Genomic DNA, 10,021 nt, shown 5'->3' with positions numbered 1-10,021 from the left:
GAACGTGTGGGGGTAACACACAACCCGGTGGCGGTGGCCGTGCCACGCCGTGTTACTTATCCATTATAACACTCCAAGATCTTGATTTAAGCCTGCAGCCAGTGGTGAGCTTTTAACCAATTAGCCTTTATAGCCTACCCTCCCGCTTTCCGCCAACCCTTCTCCTTTCCAGCTCGCCTCGTCGAGTCTCTTCCTACTCGTGGCAAGCGATGGTAGCCGCGTCGTTGGTGTACCTATATATATATATATATATATATATATATGTATATATATGTATATATGTATATACATATACCAACATCCTCGTCCACAACCGCACGATAGATATACCCACCTAATCTACCGGCTCTCTTCATCCTCCTCTTCTCTTTCTCTCTCACTTTCTGAGAATCTCTATTTCTCCCTCCTTTGTGCCTTTTCGTTATATGTACCTACATGCATTATGCGCATTGGTGTATCAACCCAATGCACTCGCGTGTGCAGAGACATTAAACACACATATGCGCTCTCTCTCTCTCAGTCGTCCAGGTGGATTGCGAGTATTCGCGCGTGGGGTTGTAAATAAGCGTCAAGGCGACGCAAATTAAGAGTGGACCACGCGGGCGATTCGGATCGCGAGATACGCCAAATCGTCGCTTGCTTTCCTAGCGGGCTACGCGTCAGGTTTATCGATTGGAGGATGCTTTCTCGGACTCTCTCTCTCTCTCTTGAGCTCTATATCTGTGAAATAATAACAGTCATTCACGGTCACTATATTCCGCTGATGAATCGCGTTAAGTATTTATTACTCGATTATTTGAAATACTGTTCGATATCTAAAGCGCGTAATTACTATAATAATTTGCCAATAAAATACATTGCTTTTAGAAGCCAAGCTAAAGATGCGTAATATATTGTATCATCGTTATTGTATCGAGATAAATTTGCATGGAAAATACTTTTTCTGTTTTTCATCAATTTCTTTACTTTATATTCGACGTATTATATTTTTCGAGAAATATATCTTTGATATAAAACAACTTGTAATATTATAATTAGGTTTCTTTTCTCCTCAAGAGGATATATCTGTCAAAAATCAATCTTTATTTATTCTTCCATTGATATAACTTGGAACATTGCGGATAATTACTCCAATTTTTTTCGAGAAGCGATAATTCTCCAAACGGGATATATATATTTTCCCCGTGCAATCACGCCGCAGCGTTCCATCTCTTAAATCCATTCCGTCAACTTTTTCCTTCTACAATTCGCGAAGCTAATTAGAGAGAAGAACGTTACTTAATCCCATTTAAGTTCAACCGGTTCGATGCCGCCGATAAAAACAGCGTCTAAAAAAGAACCATCCCCTTTCCTTCGCGACCGGGGATAATTAATACGCGGGACATAACAAGATTGTAAAAACGCAAAGAGGCAGAGCGCTGTTCGCGGCGTTCCAAGTCGGAATGCAAACGAGCGGCGCGCACGCCACGAGATAGCCACACCTCGCGCGGAAAACGCTCGCCTCGGCGAGAAAGCGACCGCGCGATTCGCACGGAAAGCCGCAACCTGACCGCTCCGAGCTTCGGATAGTTCGCTCCCTGCTTGCGGCCAAGAAGATAGAAGAGGGAACGTTCTTGCACGTCTCTGAGAAAATAAAGAAATTATCATCAGCGTCTCAACGATGCCTTTGCAGCATGCAGTAAAATGCATAAACTTACTTGTACGTTTCGTGGTTCCCCCTTTTTTTGTTCTTCAGTTTTTTCTTCATTTAATTTTATTATTTTGTTATATATTTTCAATTTTTTAATATAGGTATGCAAATAAATTGCAGGGTTTGAGGGCTAATGTCTCCTCTTGCCCTCTCCTATGTGGATGCTCGTGGCTCTTTAGCTCTATTAATGTGCGTGAATCTGAAAAAGATAACGTGTTCGATAAACTGAAGAGTCCTTTGTATAATAATAAATATGTTGCAATTATGAGCTGGGATAAATGAAGATAAAAAGGTGGGAAAATATAATAAAATTTTATTTTATATTTTACGAAACTGTGTGTGAGGCAAAGAGTGTAAAAATATTTATATAATTTTATATTCTTACACACAAATTTTTCAAAATAGTTTATATTAATATTAACGTGAATATATACTGGCACGAGCAATTCAAGAAAATTGTTGGTAAACGTCTCTCGTGAATTTGTCAAAAAATTAAATATTAACGCATTAATATAAAGTACGATTTTCATGTCGATATTGTACGATCATTTATGTTGTATCTAATAGAATTTGATGTAAATGTACATATCGCTGTGTGTGTAGGGCTTCGCGTAAATCGGTATATATTTCTATGCGCACACTCGATTCACGTTATGACGGATGGTCATATTCCATTCACAATACGATCATGATTCGGTTAAATATCCTTTAATGCGTTTGAATAGCGCTGTACAAGTTGCGACCGCGTTCAAGTCACGATATGATTCCATGTAATGGCAATTTTTTAAAAACATCGCGTACATCGCATACACGAGTTTATCATTATTACTTACAGATTTTAATACTAACACGCAATATATTTTATGAAACTTATCAGCGTGATCAATCAATGAATTAAAAAAAAAAATAATAAAATAATTCAAAAGTAATTTAATACAATTAATTGATTACAATACGCATTCGCGTGTATATGTGTGCATGCGCGCGTAGAAAAATGATATAATAATTTTTTTATGATTCCATATAAATTTATAAAAATAAAATATATCGAATATATAAAAAGATTTCGTATTATATAGAACGATGATGTGCGTGCGTATTATCACAAATAAATGCTCAACGATAATATTCTTGGAAAAATGGCACACTTATATAAAACTTTATAAAATTTTCATATACTAATATGACTTGAATAAAAATCATTGCATTACGGTTTTTACATTAGCAAAAAGTATATAACTATTAACGAAAAGTGAGCGGTATGCCGTGTTTGTGTATTTTTAATTTTTATTTTAGTCGCGGGCAAAGTAATCCTTAGTATCGTCTCGAATAGTCGAATAGCCTATCGGAAATAGAAAAATGCATTATAGGAAGAGTATTAGACCGTCTGGCCAAAGTGCACTGGCGCTTTGTAGAATCGGACTCGCGTCCATTGCATCGAAAATGCAGAGGCGCTCGAATGTTTTGGAATATGCGTGTAGCCGATAGAGTCGCAATCGTTGCGAATGGCGAAATCCTATTATCGCGCATATCGTTATATACGGAACGTATTTCGCGTGAATTCGCGCGCGTAAAGTTTTTCTTCTCTACCACAAGTGCACGATTCAGAATTTTACTGATAAAATCTTCTTTTAATTCTTTCTTTAATTATCTTTATTTTCAATATTTATATTTAAATAATAGAGAAACGTGTATTGTGTTAATCAACGTAAGATTAGGGGTGAGAATCTTCGTGGTACTTATACATTTAATTATACAGAGTGTCCGGTAACTAACGGACCAACGATTACAAATGGATTCTTTGACCAATTTGGGAACGATTTTTCCTCAGCGAAAATGTCGAAAAAGGTCATCATTTTTTACAACTTTCCAATATTTGTCATTATGTATCTTTATAACTAAGTCCTCGAATTAAAATTTTATTATAGTAAACTCTACCTGAAATTAACCGAAGAATGTAATTATGTTAGACTTTTAACTCCAAAACGTTTAGTTTTCAAAAAACCCATTTTTTTCAATCGCTTATAACTCGAAAATTATTGACTTCTCAACATTTTTGCTAAGAAAAATCCGCCCTTAATTATTGGTCCGTTATAGTTACCGGACATCCTGTATAAATGCGGTCTTTTGAATTCGAGTCTTATTTCTCGAATAAGGGATGTTTCCATTTAATATCAATATCAATAGAAGACAGCCATTGACAAAGTGCTAAATATATACACACATACATATTATATAAATAGACTGTGGAATAAAAAGACGACAAGGCAAGGACGAGTCGCTATAACGAGGTTACATCGAGAGCTTTCTCAAAGAGCAGCTCATATTTCAGAAGCGGTTTCGAGAGAAGGGAGGGATGGGGACAGAGAGAGAGAGAGAGAGAGTTCGGGAGTTGATGCTGGCGATTGAAGTTTCGAGATTCGGTTCAAATTGGCAGCCGCTTAAGAGATTTCGCGGACGGGCGGGTGTAGAGGCTGTGTGCATAATGCGACCGGCACCTCTGCTGCATGCATCCCCTATACAGAGGCGCCCCTTCCTTGCTCTACCTTCCTCACATTTCGTCTTTCCTTTTTTCTCTCTCTCTCTCTCTTTTCCCTCTTCCTCATTCGTGCCGATGCGTAATACTAGGGACGGTCCACGGTCGAGTGCCGCCTGTATTTTACTTTGTGCTTGGTGCGTAAGAGGATTATATCCTCTCTCTTTTCTTCTCTCTCGAGAGAGAGGGAGGGGGTGCTGTCTTCGTTCCGTCTCTCTTTCTCTTTTTTCTCTCCCGGGACCCGGGATGACGAGAGAGAAAGAGAGAGAGAGAGAGAGAGTGAAAAGGGCAGGGGGTGAAAGAGAGGAGGTAAGTGGTGGGTATGCTTCACTTTTCACAGGGGCGCCTTTGTTCCCTATTATCCGATGTGATTAGTCGATGATGCAGGTAAGCTACCGCGGGGGGTCTCCATTATACTTCGGACCGAACTACTCTCTCGCGAGCCGCGCGAGACAGCCCCGACGTAGAATTGCGACCAGTCCTGCTACTGGTTACAGAGACTACCCTCCTTTCACTTTTCTTCCGTCTGCACCTTTTCTGCGTCTCTCTCTCTCTCTCTCGTTATCTCCCTTCGGTGGCTGGGAAGCGTTCGGTCACAATTTTCCTTTTTTTTTTTTTCCCTCGAACCACTCGATGTTTCCCTCTCTTTATATCGTCGCTTCGCTTTCTTCGTCCCTATGTCTCGTGCCCTTTTTCTTTTTCCTTCTTTTTCTCGTATCTCCGTCCTGGTCCCTCTCGATCGGTTGTCGGCAAATCGGGAGCCGTCGACCTGCTGTGAAATTTATACTGTTACCGTGCACCGCAACAATGATCGCAGCCTCCGCATTTTAGCACGCCCGATTTGTGTTATCGTTCGGGATTTCTTTCATCCTGCCACGAGAATTTTATTTTGCCAAGTAATTAGACCGTGCTTTTCCCCACAAGTTATTATATGTATAAAGAGATTATAGGTACAAGATGTTCCGAATATCGCATGTATGTATACCTCTCTTCTCGACTATAGATTTTTTGCTAGTATTAACATCTGTTTTTTTTTTTTCTATCGAAAATTTCGGTTCAATAACAGTTTTGTCCGGAAAGCTTTTATATTTCATTTAATATTGAATATTTTGGTAAATATTTACATAAAACTCTTATGCTACGTATAAAGATCGAGTGCATACATTCGATCTAGACACAAAGGTGTCGAGGTGTATACCTGGGATAATATTAAGTTCACTTACAATTAAACAAAAAAATATTTGATTATTTATTATTTATTATACCTGAAATTTTAATTCTCTTTCTCTCTCTTTTCTCTTCTCCTTCGTGAACAATTTTTTTCAATTTCAATCACATAAAGCTGTTGCGATGTTCTGACATTTTTATTAAAATTTCATCAAAAGAAAGTGTATCATGCTTAAAACATTGGATATATCGTGATTTCTGTAAGCAATACGGTTCCGGAGTGATGCATTACATACATATAATTAATTTATCTTTAGTCAAAGAACATCATTCAATTATTTGCATGACATACGATTTTATTTTAGGGTCGTGATATTTTAATCGGAAACGCACGTCATTGAGCGTACCATTGATCGCGAATTTGTAACGATGAAGTGAAATCATTTTCGTCGCGAGGGGGTGGGGGAGGGATGAGAAAATTGAATTACTTATGCTAGGCAGAAAGGGAGGGAGAGTATTGTATAAGGAGCGGAAATGCGCGCGCGATATACTTACAGATAACGAGCGATTAACGACAGCTACGGTTTAAAAGGCAGGAAGTAGATAGAGGGAAAAAGGAGGAGGGACACAATGGCGACGGGAAGGATAAACGAGAAGTCTGAAAGTCGTAGGAGGCGCCAAGGAGAAAAGGTGGGCATGCTGGCTGACTCCGCGGTGCTGGCTTTAATACCTTACATTAAGCTTGGGGAACGGGCGACTAATTACGTGACGCCGTTCACAGTAAACGCGAATTAAAAGGAGCTGTACCGGGGTTTGTTTTCAAGTAAACTTTATTTTCAAGGGGCCCCCAAGCCGCAAAATGCTTTCCGCGCTATGAAATGTCCGCGCGATCAAAAGTAATGAGGAAGGATATCAACGTTAACGCGCGAGTTTGACTTGCGCATTTTTCTTCGCATAAATTCTTCATTTTATCTAGATATCAAATCCGAATAAAAATATCTGGGAATTTGTATATATATATATATTTTTTTAATATAAAAAATTTACAAAGTTCTGCGATATTATATGTCTTAAGATACTCGAAACGTCAAAATCGCTCAATGATAAATAAATTGCGAGACTTTTAAAACTATATCCATTATAAAAGCATGCGCTCTGTCGTGTTGCTACCTACGTGTTTTTTTTTCTTTTTTTGTAGAAAATATATCCTTTAGTGCAATTTTGTAAATTTGTCAAATTATTAGAATAATGAAAACTTTTCCTCTCTCTCTCTCTCTCTTCCTTGTTGCCTCGTCGTTTAAACCTCACCTTTTATTTCGCAACGTGGCTTCGACGCTAAACTTTTCGTACATTTGCATAGATGATATCACAAAAGTTACTTCTCTCTTTCAGTAAAAAGATATGTCGTTGGGAATAAGTTGCGCACATATGACAATATCGCGGCGGGAGATAACGCGATATTGCGCTTAATAATGGCGTTTTCACGTTTCGACTAACAGAGAAGGGGCTACGATCTACACTTTGAGGTGAAGTATAGTGGGGGTTGTGTTAATGGACGAGGGTGGGTATATCCCCTAAGGACAATCGTAGCGGTCAAATTAGGCAACTTTCGTGAATAGCCTCGGTGTGGTTTTCTGCCCAGAGCAGGAAATGCGAAGTGTTGAGGCGTTTCTGAACTCATCTCGCTCATTCATTCGTGGAATAAAAAATCCTTTAGAACGAAAAAAACACAATTATTTATCTCTAAATATTACTCACGTAATAAATCATATGCAATAGTTATTTTATGCTCCTGAAAAAAAAAAAAAATATGTAATAATCCGTTTATTACTTACATCGTTACTGCAATATCATAATAATTTTCTACACGACTATATTTTCCAATTATTACGAAGGTAAATAATAAAATAAATATAGATTTGACATTATTTTCAACTATTTAATTTAAATCTTTATTTTTTGAGTCGCTAATGAAATATCTCTTTAACATGAAATATAAAAGTTATATTGTTAAGATTTAAGAATAATAATAATCAAGATTAAAAAAAAGACCGGTAAAGGTTTGCATTAAAAATTTGTACCGATTGCTATTTTCGCATATTAATAAAATATTATCCATAACTTTAATTATGTATTTAATATTTAATGATATGCGATAGTTGTGTATGGAAAAATTAATACATCATTATTTCTGCAAAATACAAAATATTTCATAATGACTTTCATAAATACGGAGTAAAATGCGGACAGATATCGAATTATTAAGCGCACAATTAAAAATACATGTATGCATTTATTTTAATGTATGATTAATTAAACAGTAAACTATATAGGAGCGTATATCGCATTGTATTACGTATGAGTAAATTTTTAACTCCCTTCTCGAGTTAAAATGTATCGTAAAATATGGTATCGCGCGACACATCCATTACTTTTTATATATAAAATTTATTTGCATAATTTAGTGCTCTTTTGAAATGTAAACTTCATTGGATGATATCATATGATTTCTCAACAAGATATTAGTACGAGTATTATATAAAAGAAATATATGTTTTTATCTCTATATAGAATATCAGACCATAAGCTTCTTTTCCAAACAGAATTTTAATTTTTTAGTTTTTGTCTTTAGAAGAAAGTTTTTAATTATAATTCTATTAAAATAAAACACACCCCGGATTTGATTGCACTTTTGTTAACTCGTAAGATTTTCGTGAGCTTTTTTCTTTCTAACTGCTTAAAGTTTCTGATAAATAACTGATAATTACGAATATTGCTATTTTGAATCATTGATATTTTTGCCAAGTAAAAATCAATTCCGATGGAAATAATAGAATCGGTAGATTAAATTCTCGGATTGGTAGCGCGCAATTATTCGTTTTGATAGAAAGCATTCGATCGGACGTTTTTTTAATCATATATTCCTAAATAATGCATTGTATATTTCGGATCCATTCGCCGCAAAGGGAAGCGCGATGGATGCTTGGCGCATAATTTTTTATCGCTTTCCATCGCCATTAATGTTACACTCCGCTAAATGTATCACGTGAATTATGCACGGTTAATTTGGTTACCGTTCTTCTCTCGCGGTTTTCCGCTCACCCGGCGTATTTTCTCCGCGCGAATATTCCGTTTACCCCGTTTTCGTCCGCTCTTCTCTCATCCCCTTTTTGCGTTTCGGATTTCGAGATCCTCTGTGAAGGAAACCCAAAAAATTCTGTCGCGAGACCAGGGCCAACCAGAGAGAGACAGAGAGAGAGAGCATGCAAAGTCGCAGTTTCGACTTTGCGTGCAATCGAGACGCGGTAGATCGAGCTTTTACAAGCAATAGCATATCCCGTTGGATTCGCGTGTCGTCGTCACATTTTTGTCGAACCTCGCAAGGAACAGGGAACGAAAGGAAGATGGTTGGTTGGGGGAAGTGATATCTTTTCACTTCCCCGAAAGGACCGAAATGGTGAGTCTCGCGATGATTATATACGCGCGAAAGAAATAAAAAGGCTGAACAAAGGATCTTTGAAAGAGCATAAAAGACAGAAGGATTTTTCGTGGTATATGTATATGTATATGGTACGTTTTAAGAGGGTAAAATGGAAAATCGGGAGGGAAGAGATATATATATTCCGGTCCGCGCGATATTGCCGGCTGGCTAAATGAAACCGCACGTGAAAAAAACTGACGAGAAAGAGGTGCAAGAGGCGCCTCGACGCCTACAACGCGATCGATCCTCTCTTTCTCTCTCTTCCTCCGTCTCTCGCCAGCCGCACGCCGGCTCAATGATGTTTTCCATTTAATTTCGAAAAATGCTACGAGCGCGTCGGGAAAGTAATATCGTGATGCACCACGTTTCGTTCTCCCGATGACGACATTTGGAAAAGAGAGCTCTACTCTCTGTTCTCCGCGTTTAACTCCAGAACTGCGAACCTGTGTAATGGATCTTAGCATTTTCATATGTTATCACTTTCCGCTCCGTTCCCCGTCGTTACGGGAAAGAATCGTGTGCATTGTGTCGCGGTTCTAGATATTCGAAAGCTGACGGTAAATCTTAAATGGAATTTTGTACATGTACATATATTGAAATATTGTACATAATTTGTACATAATTGTACATAAATATGTACATAATTTGACAATTGGTTATAGACGGAAGTTTTCAAATTGAAAGCTATATCTTGTATGAAAAATTGCATCGAATATAAATATATTACACGTACATACGCCTAGGAAATTCGGAAAGAAACAATGTACAATTTTGAATAAAAAAATATCGCGCGTATCAACAATAACGATAAATCGATACACCACGATTTCTTCGGAAATGGCGAAAAAATCGCCTCGAGAAGCGATGTGGTGATGATTGGAAATAAAGAAATTCGGGGAAAATCGTCGTTTTTACACGGCACGCGAGAGAGAGAGAGAGAGAGAGAGGAGGCCATTCTCTTATTTCCTCTCTGTGGAGCGCGCAACGCGGTTGACCGTCAGTGAAAGAGCGTTCATCGCGGAAACGAAAACTCGAATCGTTAAACACGCACGAGCACAAACACGCGGCGGAGTCCGCACGCACGAAGAGAGTGGTGCAGGCAACGGCGGCAGCGGGGAGGAAACGGGGGAGGAGAGGGGCGAGAGGG

The sequence above is a fragment of the Nylanderia fulva genome, unplaced genomic scaffold, assembly GCF_048542155.1.
Source record: "Nylanderia fulva isolate GAGA-0341 unplaced genomic scaffold, ASM4854215v1 Scaffold13, whole genome shotgun sequence".
In the NCBI taxonomy this organism is placed as follows: domain Eukaryota; kingdom Metazoa; phylum Arthropoda; class Insecta; order Hymenoptera; family Formicidae; genus Nylanderia; species Nylanderia fulva.
This window is presented reverse-complemented; position numbering follows the sequence as displayed.